The 23,531-nt window shown below is 44.7% G+C and overlaps 1 long non-coding RNA gene across 1 annotated transcript; it reads left to right on the forward strand.

Moving 5' to 3' along the window:
* Nucleotides 1–1,479: 1,479 nt before the first annotated feature.
* Nucleotides 1,480–23,157, forward strand: LOC136588305 (uncharacterized). Its single transcript, XR_010787566.1, has 2 exons — nt 1,480–2,009; nt 20,236–23,157. It is a non-coding gene; the product is annotated as an uncharacterized lncRNA (long non-coding RNA).
* Nucleotides 23,158–23,531: the final 374 nt, after the last annotated feature.

Below are 23,531 nucleotides of genomic sequence, written 5' to 3' on the forward strand. Positions count from 1 at the left end.
AGTTTTTTATCCTCGCTTGTACTTTTGATTTATAGAAAGTTGGTTGAAACGACTGTCACTCTTTAAACTCATAGAATGGTAGAGTTGGAAGGGACCTCCAGGGTCATCTGGTCCAACCCCCTGATCAGTGCAGGATTCACTAAATCATCCCAGACAGATATTTGTCCAGCCTTTGTTTGAAGACTTCCATTGAAGGAGAACTCACCACCTCCCGTGGTAACCTGTTCCACTCATTGATCACCCTCGCTGTTAGAAAGTTTTTTCTAATATCTAATCTGTGTCTCCTCCCTTTCAGTTTCATCCTATTGCTTCTAGTCTTTCCTTGTACAGATAAGAATAAGGCTAATCACTCTGCACTGTGACAGCCCTTCAGATATTTGTAGACCGCTATTAAGTCTCCTCTTGGCCTTCTTTTTTGCAAGCCAAACATTCCCAGATCCTTTAACTGTTCCTCATAGAACATGATTTGCAGACCGCTCACCATCTTGGTAACTCTTCTCTGAACTTGCTCTAGTTTGTCTATGTCTTTATTTTAAAGTGGGGTGCCCAAAATTGGACACAGTATTCCAGATGAGGTCTGACTAAGAAAGAATAGAGGGGGATAATTACCTCATGTGATCTAGCCTCTATGCTTCTCTTAATACATCCCAGAATTGTGTTTGCCTTTTTGGCTGCTGCATCACATTGTTGACTCATGTTCAGTCTATGATCTATTAGTATACCCAAGTCTTTTTCACATGTGCTGCTGCTTAGCCAAATTCCTCCCATTCTGTATGTGTTTTTTTTTTCATTTTTCTTACCCAAATTTAGGACTTTGCATTTCTCCTTGTTAAATACAATTCTGTTAGTCGCTGCCCACTGTGCAAGCTTTATTAGATCTTTTTGAATACTCTATTTCCGAGCTAGGGAAAAGAAAATGTAGGAAACTACATTATGTGGTTCAAAGGTGAGGAGACACGTGGTCTGGGCAGATGCTTTTTATACTCACTAGGTCCCTCGTTCTATTACTGAGCCCCTGAGATATCAATGTGCACACACAGTGTAATTCTTGCACGACTGGGTGCACGTGCCCCCCCATGGAGATGAATGGGAGAGCATGCATATAGCCTTTTGTAGAGTCATGCTGTGTACATGCACTGATTTCTTGGGGGCAGAGCTCTGGAACAGGGGCGTCGGTGCGTATGAAAAGTAGCTCCACCTTTTGAGCTCCCAAATATAGTTAATGATGACAGATGCCCTTTAAACCCTATGCAGGTGTAACGACACAATGTTCTATATTTAACTTTTAGACGTGTAACTGGTTTGTTTATATATAATTTATTCAATATACTCCAAATTAGTAATTAGGTTGCAGTGTTCTTCTGCACAATGTTACAATTTGTGGCCAAGCAGTGCAGTTGTTACACAAGGTCTATTATGTCATCAGTCAGGTTTTTCAGGGTAGACAAAACCTCTAAATGCCAGTGTGTAAATAGTTAATAGCCTGGGCTGAGATTGCCATCAGAGGTGTGTACTGTTTGAAGAACAATACCTGTAAAAAAAAAATCACAACTTAAACGGTTGCCACTGGCTGCACCATGTACTCTTCTGTCCCTCCTAACCAGAGGTGACCATGAAGCACCCCAAATTCACTGGACGATGCGCTTCTCTCTTTCTTATTGCCATTTTCTTTGACATAGTTGGAATCGTTTTGCTTATTTTGGGAGTTTGTGCTCGTTTTGATTTTTGGGATTTCTTCATTTATACCAGTGCTGTCGTCATCGGTTTTAGTATGGTGTTTTGGGTTTTGTGGTATACGTTCAACGTGATTTCTCCTGAAGAAATGGAATTGACTTTCTGAACTGGAGACTCTCAAGGAGGTGCGGCTAAAAAGAATAATTTTTCAAGAAAAATGGTTGGACTTTTTTTTTTCTTTGAGTTCAGAGATTTTGGTTCAGATCCATCTTGAAGGTGTATTCTACCGCAAGAGAGAGGGGATTAGGATGGAGCTGCAAACCTGGAGACTGAAGGTATTGTATTTATGATGTTTAATAACCTGTGTTACATCAAGCAACTACATGGCAATTTTGACAACGCCATAGGTCCCGCAACCACAAGATCTCAGTCCCGTCCTGCAACCTTGTATTCTCATAGAAGTCAGTGGGATCGCGTTGCGACACTCAAGTCGCCATAATGACCAGCTGTAGATGAGAAAAAAAATCCAACCTCGGTGGATGTTTTCTGCGGATCATAGTTGATGCAACTTGCGAGTCGCACCACAACCTCATCCACTGCAATGAGAGTGCAGGATCGCAGACTACAGACCCTTGCCACAGCTATAACAACCACCAAAAATAATATAAAATTACAATGGAAGACCTTTTTATTTTAAACTGATTGGGGGATTTTTTCCCTCCAGGGTCTGTACTTTTGCAAATGCTGTATAATTATATACTTTTCTACGGCCATTCAAAAATCCAGAATATTTGATAAAAATGAATAATATCAAGTTAGACATTTTGAAGGAATTTACTACATATAAAGATGGTTTTCACATAAAACTCACCTTTTTTTTTACCAAAAGAAGTGCTACCATGTTGGTGAGGGTAATGTGTAAGGGGTTTTTGGACATTTGTTTTCTTCCCAAATGTATATGAATCTTCTCATTTAGGCTGGCTTTACACGGGCAAGGAAATCGTGTGAGATTTGTGCGTTTTGAGATGCACAAATATGAACCCCATTTTTTTGAATGGGGTCACACACACGAGAGACTTTTTAAAACTTTTTTTTCCTGTTATCACTACAATGCTATGCGAGAAACAAATCGCGGCATGTTCTATTTGGTTGCACAATCTCGCCTGCAACCCCATTGTTTTCAATGAAAACGCCTCGCAGCCACGGGGCTTTCAGAGGGTGGTAAGTGCGATATTGGACCATGAATCACAGCCTGATATCACACTCGCCCATGCTTGGCTAGCCTTGGGGAGAACTGAACGGTGAATTATAGTTCTGTTTTTGAGGACCATCCTGTCTCCGTGACTAAGCATGTTCCATTTTCAGTCGTATTGTGTGAGACTAACACACATTAAACTTAAAGGGGTTGTCTCATGAAAGCATGTGGGGTTATGCACTTCTGTATGGCCATATTAATGCACTTTGTAATATACATCGTGCATTAATTATGAGCCATACAGAAGTTATTCACTTACCTGCTCCGTTGCTGGCGTCCTCGTCTCCATGGATCCGTCTAAAATCGCCTCTTCTGGCGATTTTAGACGCGCTTGCGCTGTGCGGTCTTCTCCCTTCTGAATGGGGCCGGTCGTGCCGGAGAGGTGCTCCTTGTAGCTCCGCCCCGTCACGTGTGCCGATTCCAGCCAATCAGGAGGCTGGAATCGGCAATGGACCTCACAGTGAAGATCCCGGCGGCCATCTTACTAAGGTAAGTAAGAAGAAGGAAGAAGTCGCCGCAGCGCGGGGATTCGGGTAAGTACTACCCGGTTGTTTTTTTTAACACATGCATCGGGTTTGTCTCACGCCGAACGGGGGGCTTATTGAATAAAAAAAAAACCCGTTTCGGCGTGAGACAACCCCTTTAACTCCCCACTGCAATCAATGAGAGCATGCTTGCATGTTTTTTTTTGTGAGCGCAAAAACGTAATGCCCTAACAGAGATATGGCGCTGCTGATGGCGCTGTGTTCTGCAGGAACCCCATCATCAGCACCGTGGAGGGCATGGGACCGGAGCAGAGCCTTGCATACAAGTCGCCGGCGCTCCATAGCTGAGCGGGGCAAGAGGAGGCAGCTGTGCAAGGCGCCCACCGCAGAGCGGGGTCTCTAGGAGGAGTGGCTTTCAAGAGGAGGAGGCAGTACAGCGCGTCAAAGCATCGGCGGCAGTCCACAGCTGAGCGGGGTCAGCAGAAACAGCTTTCCGGAGGACTCAGCAGCAGAGCGGTACAAGGCCCCCAGCGCTCCCTACCTTAGCACTGGTTCTGGAGTAGCGCCTTTTGTTACTGCTGCACGTTCTGTCTAGCACTACTCGGGCCGGCCAGCTTGTCAGATGGGCTGTCGGGGCAGCGGCCAATCAACATCTGGGGGCATTACATCCTCACTCCCTGTCAGTAATCCAGTCCAGCCCATGTCTGCACCCCCTAGTTGTGGTGGAGACAAGATACAGCAGTACCCTTCTAAGTACACTTGCACACAGTTTTTGAAAGAAATTGTCAGGGAGGTTTTTTCAAACACCATGGAGAACTAAGCAGAGATCTTCTGTGGATGGTGGCTCACTCCAATCCTTCTGTCTTTTCATCTAATCCCTGACGGACCCTATGATGTTGAGATAAGGACTCTGTGGGGACCCTATCATCACTTCCAGGATGCCTTGTTCTACTCTACACTGAAGATAGTTCTGAATGACATTAGCTGTATCTTGGGGGTCGTTGTCCTGCTGCAGAATAAATCAGACGCTTTCTATTTTTGAAAAAAAAAATTCTTACCTTGCAGCATATTTTCCACACCTGCCTAAAACTTTTACACAGTACTGTATACATAAATCTTAATCTACACAAATCACTGTGTAAATACATTACATTACTTATCTTGTACAGATCCCAAGTTACAACTTGTATTACACTCCAGAGCTGCACTCACTGTTCTGTCAATAAGATTACTGTGTACATACATGGCATTACTTATCTTGCATTGAGCCTGATTTACAACCTATATTATACTCAAGAGCTGCATTCACTATTCTGCTGGTGGATTCACTGTGCACAAACCTGACAATACTTGATGTACGTGATGAACGTGATGTGAGCAGTGGAGACACACTAGGAGAGCTCCCACCTGTTATGCTAGCTTCCTAGCTCCGTTCTTTTGTTGAGGTGATATTTTTGATACTGCTGTGCTGGCCTTCTTGCTGGTCCCTGGGCCTTTGGTTGTGCTGCACCATGGCTTCTGTTGTGGGGTAGTGAAGAAGCAGAGAACCAGTGATAGCAGAGACTGGTCTGTTGCGAGGCCAGTCTGCAGTTGAAGCGAGTTGCAATGCTGAGGAGGAAAGAAGCCAGGGGTGCACGTGCGCTTCACAAAGGCACTCAAGTGAAGGCACCATGGGGTTGCCTGTGCAACATTGTAAGTAATATTGAATATTGAGCAGGGTGATTGTACGGAATGCATCAAACACTTTGACTAGTCTCATCGCTTTACTGGGAAATACCGCGATGCGGCGAACAGGTTGGCGGAATTTGCTTACTCAACTTCTCCTGTAAACCCAGTAAGAACTGCTCATGAGACATCTACAATTATGTTTGCCTTCTCTGATGGCATTTTTAATATGCCATTTCACTCTGCTGAAAAGGGTAAGCATGGCCCTGTTTTATATGCTTCATCTGCCTCCGCAAATACTATTATGCAGGCCATTTCAGCAGCAGCTAGTGGTGTGGATATGCAAAATAATACACAAAATGAACATGCTCTACGCATCGTTTTTCTAGCTGTGATTAAAAGAAATACTGTTTTTGGCTTCTCTCTCTGCAGAAATTGGTAGGCTGAAAGAGGATATTGGACATGATTTGCAGAACGTTACTGAAAGATTGTCTAAAGCAGAGATACATATTAACAAAATGGAAGAAGAAATTGTCCTTGCGCAGGATACAATTAGTAAATGCAAGCAGTCTATCCATATTTTACAATAAAAAGCAGATGATGTGGAATATAGACTACGAAGAAATAATATGCGACTGTTGGGCGTTCCAGATAAGGTGGCTTCTGCGCTGTGAATTCCACTAGCTCAGTCATATGCACCTACGTCTCACTACAGGCTTGCGCAAAATTCTTTCCTGGCTCTGCTGTGCATTCCGTAAGCGAAGTCAGCCTCCAACCACAGGCCAATAAGTGGCACATTTAATTACAGCGTTCTGTTTCTGCACTACTGGTAATACACCATGCTGAGGGGTAGGGGTAGGCCTAGAGGACGTGGACACGGGCGAGGACGCGAAGGCCCAAGTCAGGGTGTGGGCACAGGCCGAGCTCCTGATCCAGGTGTATCGCAGCCGACTGCTGCGGGATTAGGAGAGAGGCACGTTTCTGGCGTCCCCAGATTAATCTCACAATTAATGGGTCCACGAGGTAGACCTTTATTAGAAAATGAGCAGTGTGAGCAGGTCCTGTCGTGGATGGCAGAAAGTGCATCCAGCAATCTATCGACCACCCAGAGTTCTGCGCCGTCCACTGCTGCAACTCTGAATCCTCTGGCTGCTGCTCCTCCTTCCTCCCAGCCTCCTCACTCCATTACAATGACACATTCTGAGGAGCAGGCAGACTCCCAGGAACTGTTCTCGGGCCCCTGCCCAGAATGGGCAGCAATGGTTCCTATCCCACCGGAGGAGTTTGTCGTGACCGATGCCCAACCTTTGGAAAGCTCCCGGGGTCCGGGGGATGAGGCTGGGGACTTCCAGCAACTGTCTCAAGAGCTTTCAGTGGGTGAGGAGGACGACGACGATGAGACACAGTTGTCTATCACTCAGGTAGTAGTAATTGGAGTAAGTCCGAGGGAGGAGCGCACAGAGGATTCGGAGGAAGAGCAGCAGGACAATGAGGTGACTGACCCCACCTGGTTTGCTAAGCCTACTGAGGACAGGTCTTCAGAGGGGGAGGCAAGTGCAGCAGCAGGGCAGGTTGGAAGAGGCAGTGCGGTGGCCAGGGGTAGAGGCAGGGCAAGACCGAATAATCCACCAACTGTTTCCCAAAGCACCCCCTCGCGCCATGCCACCCTGCAGAGGCCAAGGTGCTCAAAGGTCTGGCAGTTTTTCACTGAGAGTGCAGACGACCGACGAACAGTGGTGCGCAACCTTTGTCGCGCCAAGATCAGCCGGGGAGCCACCACCACCAGCCTCACCACCACCATCATGCACAGGCATATGATGGCCAAGCACCCCACAAGGTGGGACGAAGGCCGTTCACCGCCTTCGGTTTGCACCACTGCCTCTCCCCCTGTGCCACAACCTGCCACTGAGATCCAACCCCCCTCTCAGGACACAGACACGACCATCTCCCGGCCTGCACCCACACCCTCAGCTCCGCTGTCCTCGGCCCCATCCACCAATGTCTCTCAGCGCACCATCCAGCCGCCGCTAGCGCAAGTGTTTGAGCGCAAGCGCAAGTACGCTGCCACGCACCCGCACGCTCAAGCGTTAAACGTGCACATAGCCAAATTGATCAGCCTGGAGATGCTGCCGTATAGGCTTGTGGAAACGGAGGCTTTCAAAAACATGATGGCGGCGGCGGCGGCTCCGCGCTACTCGGTTCCCAGTCGCCACTACTTTTCCCAATGTGCCGTCCCAGCCCTGCACGACCACGTCTCCCGCAACATTGTACGCGCCCTCACCAACGCGGTTACTGCCAAGGTCCACTTAACAACGGACACGTGGACAAGCACAGGCGGGCAGGGCCACTATATCTCCCTGACGGCACATTGGGTGAATTTAGTGGAAGCTGGGATCGAGTCAGAGCCTACCCACCCCCAGAATTGCGGGCCCCAGCTTGGTGCTGGTATCTGCGGCGGTGTATGCTTCCTCCACTAAACCACCCTCCTCCTCCTCCTACGCAACCTCTGTCTCGCAATCAAGATGTGTCAGCAGCAGCACGTCGCCAGCAGTCGGTGTCATGCGGCGTGGCAGCACAGCGGTGGCCAAGCGTCAGCAGGCCGTGCTGAAACTACTCAGCTTAGGAGAGAAGAGGCACACGGCCCACGAACTGCTGCAGGGTCTGACAGAGCAGAGCGACCGCTGGCTTTCGCCGCTGAGCCTCCAACCGGGCATGGTCGTGTGTGACAACGGCCGCAACCAGGTGGCGGCTCTGCAGCTCAGCAGCCTCACACACGTGCCATGCCTGGCCCACATCTTTAATTTGGTGGTTCAGCGCTTTCTGAAAAGCTACCCACGCTTGTCAGACCTGCTTGGAAAGGTGCGCTGGCTCAGCGTACATTTCCGCAAGTCCAACACGGACGCTGCCACCCTGCGCACCCTGCAACATCGGTTTAATCTGCCAGTGCACCGACTGCTGTGCGATGTGCCCACACGGTGGAACTCTACGCTCCACATGTTGGCCAGGCTCTATGAGCAGCGTAGAGCTATATTGGAATACCAACTCCAACATGGGCGGCGTAGTGGGAGTCAGCCTCCTCAATTCTTTACAGAAGAGTGGGCCTGGTTGGCAGACATCTGCCAGGTCCTTGGAAACTTTGAGGAGTCTACCCAGATGGTGAGCGGCGATGCTGCAATCATTAGCGTCACCATTCCTCTGCTATGCCTCTTGAGAAGTTCCCTGCAAAGCATAAAGGCAGACGCTTTGCGCTCGGAAACAGAGGCGGGGGAAGACAGTATGTCGCTGGATAGTCAGAGCACCCTCCTGTCTATATCTCAGCGCGTTGAGGAGGAGGAGGGGGAGGAGCATGAGGAGGAGGGGGAAGAGACAGCTTGGCCCACTGCTGAGGGTACCCATGCTGCTTGCCTGTCATCCTTTCAGCGTGTATGGCCTGAGGAGGAGGAGGATCCTGAAAGTGATCTTCCTAGTGAGGACAGCCATGTGTTGCGTACAGGTACCCTGGCACACATGGCTGACTTCATGTTGGGATGCTTTTCTCGTGACCCTCGCGTTACACGCATTCTGGCCACTACGGATTACTGGGTGTACACACTGCTCGACCCACGGTATAAGGAGAATCTTTCCACTCTCATACCCAAAGAGGAAAGGGGTTCGAGAGTGATGCTATACCACAGGACCCTGGCGGACAAACTGATGGTAAACTTCCCATCCGACAGCGCTAGTGGCAGAAGGCGCAGTTCCGAGGGCCAGGTAGCAGGGGAGGCGCAGAGATCAGGCAGCATGTACAGCACAGGCAGGGGAACACTCTCCAAGGCCTTTGACAGCTTTATGGCTCCCCAGCAAGACTGTGTCACTGCTCCCCAGTCAAGGCTGAGTCGGTGGGAGCACTGTAAAAGGATGGTGAGGCAGTACGTAGCCGATCGCACCACCGTCCTCCGTGACGCCTCTGCCCCCTACAACTACTGGGTGTCGAAGCTGGACACGTGGCCTGAACTCGCGCTGTATGCCCTGGAGGTGCTTGCTTGTCCTGCGGCTAGCGTCTTGTCAGAGAGGGTGTTTAGTGCGGCTGGGGGAATCATCACGGATAAGCGTACCCGACAGTGCCGACAGGCTTACAATCATAAAGATGAACAAAGCCTGGATTTCCCCAGACTTCTCTTCTCCACCAGTGGACAGCAGCGATACCTAAGCAATACGTAGGCTGCACCCGCGGATGGAAGCATCGTTCTCTATCACCATAAAAAACGGGGACCTTTTAGCTTCATCAATCTGTGTATTATATTCATCCTCCTCCTCCTGCTCCTCCTCCTGAAACCTCACGTAATCACGCCGAACGGGCAATAATTCTGAGGCCCACAAGGCTCGGTCATATAACTTTTGTAAACAATGTTTATACGTTTCAATTCTCAATTCAATAAAGCGTTGAAACTAGCACCTGAACCAATTTTTATTTTAACTGGGCCGCCTACAGGCCTAGTTACAAATTAAGCCACATTAACCAAAGCGATTAATGGGTTTCACCTGCCCTCTTGGTTGGGCATGGGCAATTTTTCTGAAGTACATTTGTACTGTTGGTACACCAATTTTTTGGGGCCCTTGCCTACAGTGTAATCCTAGTAATTTTTTGCCCACCTGCATTAAAGCTGACATTACGTCAGCTGTGCTGGGCACTGCAATGGGATATATTTATGTACCGCCGGTGGGTTCCAGGGAGCCACCGATGCTGTCGGTCCATTTATTTACCGCCGGTGGGTTCCAAGGAGCCACCCATGCTGTCGGTCCAAGTGGAGTTGTAACTGCATGTGTCCACTTCTAAAGAACCCCAGTCTGACTGGGGCATGCAGTGTGGGCCGAAGCCCACCTGCATTAAACCTGACGTTACCTCAGCTGTGATGGGCACTGCAATAGGATTTATTTATGTACCGCCGGTGGGTTCCAGGGAGCCACCCATGCTGTCGGTCCATTTATTTACCGCCGGTGGGTTCCAAGGAGCCACCCATGCTGTCGGTCCAAGTGGAGTTGTAACTGCATGTGTCCACTTCTAAAGAACCCCAGTCTGACTGGGGCATGCAGTGTGGGCCGAAGACCACCTGCATTAAACCTGACGTTACCTCAGCTGTGATGTGGTTTATTTATGTACAGCCGGTGGGTTCCAGGGAGCCACCCATGCTGTCGGTGCACACGGAATTCTCATTGCGGAGTTGTACCTACCCGTGACTATTTATAAAAAACCCCGGTCTGACTTGGGCATGCAGACACCTTGACAGAATGAATAGTGTGTGGCACATGGGTTCCCCATTGCTATGCCCACGTGTGCATCTCCTGATGGAGGTGGCACAGGATTGGATTTCTCATTGCTTCTGTACAGCATTATGGGCTATCGCCCTGCCCCTTTTAAAGAGGGTCGCTGCCTGGCCGTGCCAACCCTCTGCAGTGTGTGCCTGCGGTTCCTCCTCATGGCAGACGCGCTTATAAATAGACATGAGGGTGGTGTGGCATGAGTGCAGCTGAAGGCTGCGCAGGGACACTTTGGTGTGCGCTGCGGACACTGGGTCGTGCGGGGGGGGGGGGGGTTGGGCAGCATGTAACCCAGGAGAAGTGGCAGCGGAGTGTCATGCAGGCAGTGATTGTGCTTTGTTGGAGGTAGTGTGGTGCTTAGCTAAGGTATGCATTGCTAATGAGGGTTTTTCAGAAGTAAAAATTGTTGGGAGGTGGGGGGCACTCTTGCCGCTATTGTGGCTTAATAGTTGGACCTGGGAACTTGAGATGCAGCCCAACATGTAGCCCCTCGCCTGCCCTATCCGTTTCTGTGTCTTTCCCATCACTTTCTTGAATTGCCCAGATTTTCACAAATGGAAACCTTAGCGAGCATCGGCGATATACAAAAATGCTCGAGTCGCCCATTGACTTCAATGGGGTTCGTTACTCGAAACGAACCCTCGAGCATCGCGAAAATTTCGTCTCGAGTAACGAGCACCCGAGCATTTTGGTGCTCGCTCATCTCTAATCATTAACCATTGTTTAAGAGGTTAATATAATTTTGTGGAATGTGTGTCGTATGGAGGACAAGAATAAACGATATGCTGTTTTTTCATTGATTCAACAATTTCAACTAGCTATTGTTGGTCTATTATAAACACATACTGTACACTTGCTTCACCATACTGTATGGGCACATTCTGTTCACTCTGTGTACAGCAGTTATTCACATGGAGTAAGTGTGCTGATTCATAAAAGAGATATTTTTAAGTGTGAGTGATCTTTTAAGATTCCACGGGGAGATTCATTTGTCTTAAATGTATTATTGCACAACATTAATATTTTTGGTAGCAATATATACCCCTCCCTCCATATTCAAGCAAATGTATTAAGAAGTTAACAGAATTTGTGTCTATACCCCCTGCTGTTCCTACATGAATTGTAGGTGATTTTAATAATTGCTTGCATCCCTATTTAGAAAAATGTAATAAAGGCCATATAGTGGCTTCTTCTTACCCCCACCCCTACCACCCCAACTACTTTCACACGCTCAATTATGGAATTGGGTTGATGTGATCTGTTGAGGTTGAGAAATCCAGAGGTTAAGCAATACTCTTGTTATTCCAGGCTACAGAATATACTTTCTATCTGTGTATGCCCAGGATTATGACCTTATGGAAATGTGCAATGTGACTTTTTTTTTTCTAATCACCTGCTCTGTGCAGAGCCGAGCTCCATATTAAACGCTGCCCTCTTGCAGGCATTGTGAAGGGGCAGCATTTCAATAGGCAGCCTTTCAGGGGCTCCATATGAATCACGGAGAAATAGAGCATGCTGCGATTTATTTCCCCTGTGTTTTATACGGATGTCCCCTTGCAGTTCAAACACAGGTGTGAATGGAAGAAAAAAAGTCCATAGACTTTTATTGCCTCCATTCACTGCGTTTTATGCATGTGAGTGAGCCCTAAAAGAGGATGAAATTTTGAAAAAATTTTTTTTACTATTTTAAAAACCTATATGCTTCTAAGTTAAGTGTGGCCTGTGATGTTCTTTATGAACATTTGGCTCGGATGCAGCTCCCAATTTTGTCTGATAACCAGAGAGCGATATTAGAGGCTCTTTTGACACTGAATGAGTTAACGAATGCAGTAGCTACACTTCGTAAAGAAAAGACGCCGGGGGTTGGATGGTCTTCCAAATGAATCTTTTAAATGTTACCAGGATATGCTTCTGCCGCACTTATTGATGGTGTTCAATGAATCATTGCATGAGGGCATACTCCCGCCATCAATAGGAGATGATGTGATTGTTTTAATTCCAAGATCTGGAAAGGATTTGTCTCTTCCTGATTACTATTATTCAATATCTGTGTTATACCTGAATCTTCAGGTCGATCATCGAGTTTGTGGGAGCAGGGCTGTTTTTTCACTCAAGACTGCCAAAGCTTTTGACAATGTCAAGTGGAATTATTTGTAAGCTGTTCTTCATAGGATGGGTTTTGGTGAAAAATGCGTGGCATGGGTTAAATTGCTTTATTCAATGCCAGGGGAAAAAGTAAGGGTAAATTGTCATATTTTGGGGTGGATTGTGTTGGAGAGGAGAACTAGCAGGAGTGTCCCCCTGTCCCTTCTTCTCTTTGGCTTAGCAATCAAGTCCCTGGCTAGTCTGATATGGAAATCACCTAAAATTGTTGGAACGCAGTATGGAGAAATGGAGGAATGTATCTCAGTATATGCATATGATATATAGTTGTATACAGGGGATGTGAGTAAATGAATGCGTTCCATTATATCAATTTGTGATACGTTTGGTAAGGTGTTGGGTCTCACTATTAATTGGGGGAAATCTGTAATTCTTCCTTTAGATCTCTTACCAGTGGAGTATTTATTGGAACGTACACAATTACAAATAGTGAAGAAATTCAAATATTTGGGAGTTGTGGTATCTTCTAAGTCTCAAGAATATATTTCTGCCAATTTGCTTCCATTGGAAGGAAAGTTTGAGGATAAAGTCAAGGTCTGAAATCGTCTTCCACTGTCAATTGGCTGGGGAAATCTTATTAAAATGCTTTTGATGCCACAACTCATTTATATACTTTAAAACTCTCTGGCTTGGATCCCATCACAATATTTTTTTAGACTCCATACAATATTTAAGAGTTTATTATGGAACAAGAAATCTGTTAGAATTACATTGGAGACTAGAAGCAATGGGACGAAACTAAAAGAGAGGAGATACAAATTAGATATTAGAAAACACTTTCTGACAGTGAGGGTGATCAATGAGTGGAACAGGTTACCATGGGATGTGGTGAGTTTTCCTTCAATGGAAGTCTTCAAACAAAGGCTGGACAAATATCAGTCTGGGATGATTTACTGATCCTGTATTGAGCAGGGAGTTGGACCCGATGACTCTGGAGGTCCCTTCCAACTCTATCAGTCTATGAGTCTATGACCTTTCCAAGGGATGAACGGTCTGGAAGGTTCGCAATTCCAAAAGCTTGGATCTATTTTTGGTGTCTCATTTGCAACGGTTGAAGGGGTGGGGAGAAAGAAATGGGGTGGTGTTAAATAACATAGTAACATTTTAATAATTAACACATTTTAATAATTAAATGATGGAAAAAATGGAGGCAGATATTATAGCTAGATGGAATTACTATATACACCCCCCTCCCCCCTCTGTACGAACCCTAAATTGCCAGAGTTTTTTAATTTGGAGGAAATTTCACCATGGGAGAAGAGTAGGATCTTTTTGGAACAGGTGCATTCTGGAGGTCTAATTTATAGTTTTGAACAATTCTGAGAGCTTTATGATGTTCTCCATAGTCATTTTTTCCAGTTCCTTCAGTTATGACACACATTTGCTTCTCAGGCCCGGTCAATAGGAAACAAATTTAGGCCATATTAGCAAAGATAAATGGGCTGTACTGTTGTGTATTACTCCAATGATATCTCTATCTATAAGTCAACGAGACTTTAGATTAAACTTGGACTGTCCAAAATGCTATATGGATGGTGTAGATTTAATGCATATGGTCTGAGATTGTGTAAAATTGCATACATTTTGAAATGGGGTATTAGAGATAATGTAAAAAAACATGTCTTGTCAATATTGGTCTTAATCCTAGAACTTTTATATTGGGTATTGTTGATGGCCTTGATGGGTATACTCTTCCGGGAATTTAGAGAGCATTGTATAAGGCGTGTATAAGTTGATGACTGTCCTTTGGATGCCATCTGCCCACCCCAACAGTAGGAGATTTGTTGCAAAGATAAAATTATCTATATATAATCGGCTAGGGACTCCGATTTCCTGCTTTGTTCGGAGAGCAGGAAAGAGGAATCCCCGTGGCTGAACAGCTCTGTCTTAGGATGGAACCAAACGGCGCTGGGCAGACCCCACTGACTATAATGGATTTTGCCTGCTTTTTGCCCAGCTGCCTGGTGAGGTTCCAATGTGAAACCGGCCTAAGTTTGGGAAAGATGGTCTGATATACATAATGGATATTTCATATTGAGTGCTGCTTGCATAGAGATATAAAAGAGTCCTCTGTGTGGCCCACATGGGGTAATACTGCTCCCAAAATATAACAGTTCTCCCTTTTTGCTATGTAGCCTCCATAATATAAAAGTGCCCCCACAATATAACAGTGCCTCCTTTGTGCTCTGTAAAATAATAGTGCTCTTTTGGGGGCCCCCATAACATAATAGTGCCCTCACAATATAATAGTACCGCCTTTGTGCCATCATAAGGAAATAGTGCTCTTTTTGTGGCTCCCATTAGGTAATATTATCCCGTTTGTGCCCTAACAACATAAAATTGCCCTCTTTGTGCTTCCATAATGTAGTAGTTTACACTTTATGGCTCACATAAGGTAATAGTGGGCTCTTTGCAGTCCACATAAGATAATAGTGCTCCCTTTGTGGCTCCCATAAGGTAATAGCATCCCAATAATATGAGTACCCTTTTAGTGGCCCCCATTCGATAAGTTCCTATTTTGTGGCCCCCATAAGGTAATAATGCCCATTTGCTTCCCTAGTAAAGCTCAGGCTTATTGCAGTATTTGTTCTATGATCTTCTCACTGCCTCTGCATGCCATGCAGCAGCTTCTTATGTAACTACATGACTCATCCTCTTCCCGACTGTGTCTTCTCTTTGCTGATATCAGGAGTAAGGAGGAAGATTCAGGGTAATTATAATTAAACTGTGTCCTCATGCAGGCAAAAATAGTATAGCCTTAGCTAATGCTGGGCTAAAGCATCATGGGAGTGATTGAAAGTGAAGGTAAATCAATCTCGCCATTGAGATGATGTTTGATAAGGGTGCTGCACTGCATGGAAGTAACTCGGATACAGAGAGGAGACCTCCAGAATGGGACAGGCTATTAGATGAGAGGGGCAGGCATGGGAAAATGTATTTTCTCCAAAGTGGATCTTTAACAGCATGTTCTAGTACCTTAAAAGACCTGCAGTTAGTGTTTTCCATACCACAAGATTCAACCGAACTTTATGCATCATCCATAACTAAAAAATATTTGTAGGTATATCCTGTTTTCCACTGACGTTTCTTGGGCTGAATCCAAGATGGATGCACCAAGATGGCTAACGAGCACCACCATAGTGCCAGTAAGTTTTTCCCTGCCCACCTAAGCGTTCTATAAAGTTTCTTACCCGTATCTCTTTTCGATTAGAAAATATTCCTTGTGGTCCTGACTTTTGAATCAGCCTGTAAATTGGATTTCAATCCATCATTCGTGATAGCAGGGGCCACACACTGAGTTCTCCATGGGCAGCGCTGATAACATTGTTATTAGCCAACAGCCCGTGGCAGAACAAAGGACGTGTATTTAAAGAACAGACCATCTGCTGTTCTGTAAATACATCACCTGGCGACTCATTAACATGCAAATTATGTAATTAGCTGCTAATGGGAATTAGTGCCCATTAGTAGCTATTAGTGATGAGCAAGCATACTCACTAAGGGCAATTGCTTGAGCGAGCATTGCCCTCAGCGAGTACCTGCCCACTCGAGAGAAAAGGTTTGGGTGACAGGCGAGTTGCGGCAGTGAGCAGGGAGAGCAGGGGGGAGAGAGGGAGAGAGAGATCTCCCCTCCATTCCTCCTTGCCGCTCCCCGCCCGCCGCCGGCAGCCGAACCTTTTTGCTCAAGCGGGCAGGTACTCGCTAAGGGCAATGCTCGCTTGAGCAATTGCCTTTAGCGAGTATGCTCGCTCATCACTAGTAGCTATACAAAAGGATCACTCAAAATTGTCTTTTGGGCAAATTTTGAGCGATCATTGTTGCGTGTAAATGGGGCTTAAGACAGATCCTTTGAGTTCAAGTTTTAGTAATTTTTTTTTCTACTTTTAAGTCTGGCAAATTCCCTTCTGGTGACCTACAATCATTTAAGTCTGTAACGGGACATGATGTTCTTCTAATGCATTGTTGAAGCCTGAGCGCAGGTCTTCAGTTTGCTTTTCACAGCACCTGGAGTCATCTGTCAGATATTCGGAGTGTAACATAACCATCTGTACATGTGTCTGAACATGCCGTGTCATAGCCCGTGAGCAAGTCATATCCTACTGTTTAAATAAAGCGGATGACTGGCTGACTTGTTGTCATTTTGATCCACCACAAACACGAGAAGATCTCTTCAGGCATTGAGTCCTCGAGTTCTCAAACGCTAAGAAGGACCATGGGGCTCTCCAGAATCGCTGGTCGATGTGCTTTTATAGTGGTCCTCGCCATCTTGTTTGATATTGCCGGGATTATTCTCCTACTTTTAGGAATTTTTGCCCACTTCAGTTATTGGGACTTCCTAATCTACAGCGGGGCTGCTGTGCTAGCCCTCAGTGTTGTTCTTTGGATATTGTGGTACACATTCAACGTGGAAGTGTCATATGAAGAGTTGAAGTTGAATTTCTGATCAGGTCGACTAGCTTGCATTTCTCCTTTTTTCATCTGAATTTTCTATGAGGACGTTTTACAAAAGGCAGTTGGAGACGGGCGAGACAAGCCCCAACTTGTGCCAAAATCCCTGGAGAAAATGTGTATGGGTTTTTTTCTATTATTTATGTAAATCTATTATTTATTTATTTTTATTCGTACTATTTTACATTTCAACACTTTTCTGAAGGACGCCGGTTTCTACAAACCTCTTATGAAGGTCTACAACATTTGTGGGAAAATACTGGAGAATGAAGGTATGTCACCTGTGCTTAACCACTTTGAACGCCGCTGGTCCGCTCTTTTCTTTATGAACGGCAGCTGAGGCTTAAGGAACCTTTCATATGGGACGGAGTGTTCCGCAACAGTGTTGCAAAATATGCCGTCCCTGAATTCCGCAGCAAAATCCGTCCTGCTAACTGCAGATTTTGATATAGAATTGCCAGCAGGATTCTGGCATGAAAATCCGCACGTTAGCAGTGCCGATTTTGGTTGTGACTCTTCTGCAGGAGGGCATATTCCAGAATAGTGTTACAGAATAGTCTGTCGTGTGTAAAAGCGTTGCACTGTTGGGCCCTGTGAAGGCCCTACCCCAATGCGATTGCAGGTTGCTGATGGATGTTATGGTGGCTGGAGGTCAAGCAGAGATATATTCCACTTTCTCAATAACGGAATGGCAGCATCCAGGGCGTAATGCAAAACGACAATTTATTCCTCCAAAATCTTGCTACGTTTCAACCCTCTTGGGGTCTTTGTCAATGTGATGCTTGACAAAGACCCCAAGAGGGTCGAAACGTAGCAAGATTTTGGAGGAATAAATTGTCGTTTTGCATTACGCCCTGGATGCTGCATTCCATTATTGAGAAAGTGGAATATATCTCTGTTGGGGTCTTTGGAGGTTCTGGCCCCTATACCTTTGGCGTGCATCCTATGGACTTATAAGTCATTTCTCATAGGTTTGAAAATCCTGAGGTGTGCTGTGAGTTAATCAAAGCGAACTGGAGGTCAAGCAGAGGCCTGCCATGGTTATATGTTTATTAAGCTGTGCCAAAAGCAAAGCCTAAGGCCGTCTCTACATGGGCACAAGCATGTTTGTGCGCACCTTATTGCAGGCACTTTGGCAAATTTTTGCCCTTGCAAGGCATGCTCATTTGCACACAGCAAACTAGATGCACCGATTTAAATGGCTAATTAATTCCAGATGTGTTCTTCCTCCAGTGGATTTACACAGTGTTTCATGCATCTCCTTTTGTATTATGCAAGCATTTGCACACCCCCATTGACTTCTAGGTGGGCAGATATGCAGAGAAAGAGAGCATGTTCTATATATATATATATATATATATATATATTAGCACAACCAAAATGTGAATGAACCCAATAAAATCAATGCTCTGCGTATTGCATGCACTAATACGCCCCTATGTGAAACTGGCATAATAGATTGCTTTCAGTTTGACAGACAAAAATGATTTGGTACACTAAGTTATTGCATTATACAAGCAATCAACTGATCACATTGTGAAGTTCGCCAGTGGGACTATAACAAAAATTGAAGTTTAACAAGTCTATTTATAAAAAAAAAAGTTTTAGCAGTAAAATAAAATGCAATCAAGCCTATTTTTATCTTGCCAAACTCTAAAGATACACAAACTGAATATCTCACAGCACTTAAACACTTGAGAACAATATGAAGCAAGAAACAACGCCTAAATTGTTCTGCAATTCCTAAGCCTGGCCACTGCAGTAAGAACGGAGCTGTCTGCTTCCTGCAAAAGTTCAGTGCACAAAAGTGCTGGCCTGGCGAGAAGCTGATTGGCGGGGGTCCCAAGCAACAGACCCCATCAATAGTTTAGAACTGGACAGCACCTTAAAGTCCACTTTCATATGAGAGTATTATGGGTGCATTTCTGTGTCCGTATTACGGATGAGAGCCCTAGCCCGACCATGGGTCTACTGACCCAAGCTCATGGCAGTGTAAGGTTTCCATAATGCTGTGAGTTTGGCTTGGTAGACCCTCAGTCAGACTGGGACACTCATCTATAAATCGGGCACAAATGTATCCATAGTCTGGAAATAGCCTGAGTTATATGTACCCCACAATGATGAGAGTGAAAAAAATATACATCGTTCGGCAAAACACAGGTTATCATAGATTTATTTTGATGGCGTTCAAAGTGTCCACGCTATATTTTAGTTCCCTCAGTGTATTTGGTGCTATAGTCTCCATACAATATATGAGATTAACTCAATGCGGTATATACTGTGCCCTCAGAGCACTCCATACAAGCCCGAGCACATCCAGCATACATGTACAGGGGATGTCCCAAGGCTTTAATAAACGAATGGATAGCATAACTTATGTTACATGGAGCTGTCTGTCCTTTTGATGTTTTTTTCTTAGTAATAGACAGAAAGACAGACTTGTACCTATTGTATATTATGTAATCTAGTCCTTTGTGATTCAGCACTTACACGGGTGCACAGAACAGGAAGCGGACGGATTTCGGAATGTACTGTACAAATGCAGATCTCTTCATTACATAATCAGTGCATGAATAATGCAGATGGACGGCTACTATTCATTTCAGAACTAATCACACATGAATATGCAGACATATGTAGTGGACCAGGGGCATAAAAGTGTGAAAGTAATAGTTTTATTACACACTGCTTAAGCTACATAACAAAATCCGAAATGGTAAAAGAAACCATCATCAGGACAGTCCCTTTACATCAGAACATTATATTGGGGGAAATGCCTCAATCTGCCCATCCCTTGCCTTAATGTATGAGGGTGCTAGAAATGATCAGAGGTGGATTTGCATATATGGCGACCTCCTTTTGCTTTCAGCATAGTATCAATCCATGTTTTGGTACTAATCATTATTACTCTTACTACTATAATTGTTACTATTATGAGTACTATAATCATTGTTAACCCTTTCCAATCCAATTTTGGATTCAGGGTTTCCTAAAAGGCTTTCTCTTTTTGCTGTTTTATAACAGTGCCATCTGCTGGCTAAAGCCAGTGTGTGCACGCCAGAAAGGCTCCGACAATGGAGTGGCTGGCAATAGACGGTAAGAATACCCTGTTGGACGTCTTCTGACATTAGAGCTGTACAAGCTTCAATCAGAGTGTAGGAAGACAGTGGATTGGAAAGGGTTAATGCTACTAATATTATTTGAATAGCAACAAGTAGTAATACACTGTTTATGCTCTCTCTTCAGGAATCCTCCTAGAACGCACTTTACTAATACCAAAGAGTCAGTTACATTTTCCAAAAAAAAGGCTGAGATCTACTCTAAAGACTACTGCTGGGGATCTTGAGGACTACTTCTAGGAATCTTGAGGACTACTGCTGCGATTAAACATTCTTTGCCTCTAGTGAAAGTTACGAAGTGGTCAAGGCAAGGTTTCTGCTGCACAGATTTAGCTTGAAGATTTCACGAAGAGTTAAAATCATTATCTTCCAAGAACCTGGAGTGAAGGATTGGAGTTGGACCAAACTGGGACATTGATCAACGAGATTGTTGTTTTTGTATTTCAAGATTTACAAATTTTTTTATGGCTCAAATGAAGGACCCTGTGTAAAGAGAAAAATATACATAAACACCCTATAAAGAACTTATCTACCTCATTTTATCACTTTATTCTACAAAACCTGCAAACTTTAAATCCAAAGTGCCAGTGGAGGGCTTAGAAGAAGAGGAGTTCCCCCTCCGGACTCCTAAAACGACTTCCTAAACTTTACATGCTTTGTTTTTCACAAATCCATAGTAGAAGTGAATATAAGAAACTTTGGAAAGTATGTTATGGCCTTTACATGGGACGACCTGTTGGGGCGTAGATGCCCTTCCTTCTCACCCTTCTCTGCAGCCATGACTCCTTCAAAGAAAGTCATGGCTGCTGAGAGGGGTGACATCTCTCGTCTTTGCTAAATGTAAGTCTATTAATACAAGAGTCTGTCTTGTTAGCGGTCTCCCTTTAAACGGCTAGTGAAGACTCTGCAAGTTCCAGCACCCTCTGTATTCTGTTGGTGGATAAGGAGTTAAATCTTTCAGTACTCTGACAAAAGGGAAGAATTGTTTGATCCAAAATATAAATATTTTCTCTATTTAAGGCCCATTTACACTGAAAGAGGATCGCTCAAAATTCGCTCAAACGGCAGTTTGAGTGACAATTTTGAGCAATCACTTTGCAAAAACTCTTAAGTAGCTAGTTAGCTACTTAAGAGTTCATTAGCGTGTAAATGAAGACTCCTGCTGTATGCAGATGACAGCAGGAGCGATGTTATCTGCAAACAGTTGCTTTGTTCTCAGAGTGGGATAGAAGCTGAGAGGATACTATCAGCGCTATCCCGCTGAAAACTCAGTGTCTGGAGCTAACAAGGCTCATCGCTGACTTCAGGCTGGCTTGAAGTAAGAGATGAACGAATAGTGTACGAAAAGTGCACGATGCGCAGGAGTTTAGACACGGCAATTATCGCTCAAAAGATGGCTTTTGAGCGAATTTTGAGCGTTCGTTGTTTCTAAATGGGCCTTTAGCCATTACCTGTAGTTTGTGGTACTACTGGATCACTGGATGTGGGTTTAAGGGCTCATTCACACAAATGTATTTACACAGCGTATTACGCATTTAATAGAAGCCATTGATTTTAATGGGGTCATTCACAGCTGTGTATCTTTCATGCTTATTTTGGTCGTGTGAAAAAAAAGCAGCATGTCCTATATTTGTGCGTAAAATACACCGAAATACCCCATAGAAGTGAATGGGCATGTGTAAATACACAGGAAACCTGGATATTCGCTGTATATTTACGCAAGAAATCAATGGGATGTTGTGCAGGTTTTTTTACAGATATAAATGCGCTGCATATTTACGTGCTTAAAAAAATGAAATACGCACAGGATCGGTATATTTTGGTCTGTTGCATATTATACGCGATACAGAAGTGTGAATGAGGCCTAAATCTTATGTGTACAGGCAAGTTTATAAGGAAAATACTTAAACATGTAAACTGGTGTTCATTTCAAGAATAGCGGCTGTTCTGAATATTTATGAGGTCGGGGTCATATCTGCGCTGGAACGTCCGGTCGGAGGTTCTGTCGCAGATCCGGTACAAAATACCAGAAAGAATATGGCTGCATGCAGCGCTTTTCCTTCTGGAAAAATACCGAGCGGCTGAGCAGAACCCAAACAGATCCCATTATAATCAATAGGGTCCGTTTCGCGATTCTTGGTTCCGTCATAAGACGGATCCATTTGGCCAGAGGATTCCCCTTTCCTGTTCCTCGTATGGAGCAGAAAAACGGAACCCTCGATGCAGATGTGAAAGCAGCCTAAGTAAAGCTCTGTTTTTAACAATTTTCTAGTGTATCATAGGGCCATGACAGAAGATAGCATTAAGGGGTTAAAGAGCCGTGACCACAACCATTTAGAGTCACTAAAGCTGAAACATCAGCAGACTCTGCTTATACAGTATATCTGACCGCGGACTAAATTCATTCATTGTTCATTGTTCAAAGGGGTTGTCCCTTTAAAATATTGTTTGCAGTTGGATCTTGTCCATAATAGCAAGACCCAGTAGGTGTGACCACTTTGGAATATTTACTGAGGTGGACACAGAAAGGCGTTTGAATGGAAACAGCAGGTGGCGCTATTCTAACATTATTGCTGGAATATCTCAGGATAGAAACATTTTCGCTTATAAGTGTAAATATAAAAAATGTGTATAATTATGGGCTGGATCTAACTATAAGCATTATTTTTTCATGGGACAACCCATTTAAATTCATAGGCTTAAAAGATACCCTGCTTACACTCTCTTGTACTGAGTTGTTTGAACAGACAGTTGTTCAGGTCCTCACACTTTTTAATACTTCTGCTTTGGGTCAACTTGTGAATATAAAATGAATGTTTCTCATTAAATGACAGCAAGCAGTGTTGTAAACACAATGTATATTAGACTGTTGCAGAACGTTTCATTACACAATGGCTATGATTTAAAAGAATACCTGTGACATACGGTAAAGCAGATATTAGAAGAAGACCGATATCTTCACAAGTGCTCAGTGTCTTAAAGGGCATCTGTCAGCGAAATGCTATTTTTTGATATATATAATGATACAATAAATATATTTATAATTTCATCTGTGTGTTTTCAGTCAAATAACTGCATGAAACTATTCATACACCTTCTGCCACATTCTCAGGGCTGTTAGCCAAGCTATTTATTTGCGCAGCTATGTGCACAAAAAAAATGCTCTGCATGGATGTGCAAAATGCGCCTGACCATAGCTCCAGCCCCATTAAAAAAATATGTAGAAGATCACGATCCTCTGCCACAGCTGTCACAGCTATGACAGGAGATTCCTTCATCCCCGCGGGGACCACAGGGATGAAGGAATTCCCTGCAATAGCTGTCACAGCTGTGGCAGAAGACCGTAATGTTCTCTCATTGCTTTCAATGGGGTCGGCGCTGCAGCCACCCAAATTAAAACAATGGGATGTAGGTAACCCCTGC

The sequence above is a fragment of the Eleutherodactylus coqui genome, chromosome 13 (genome assembly GCF_035609145.1).
Source record: "Eleutherodactylus coqui strain aEleCoq1 chromosome 13, aEleCoq1.hap1, whole genome shotgun sequence".
In the NCBI taxonomy this organism is placed as follows: Eukaryota; Metazoa; Chordata; class Amphibia; order Anura; family Eleutherodactylidae; genus Eleutherodactylus; species Eleutherodactylus coqui.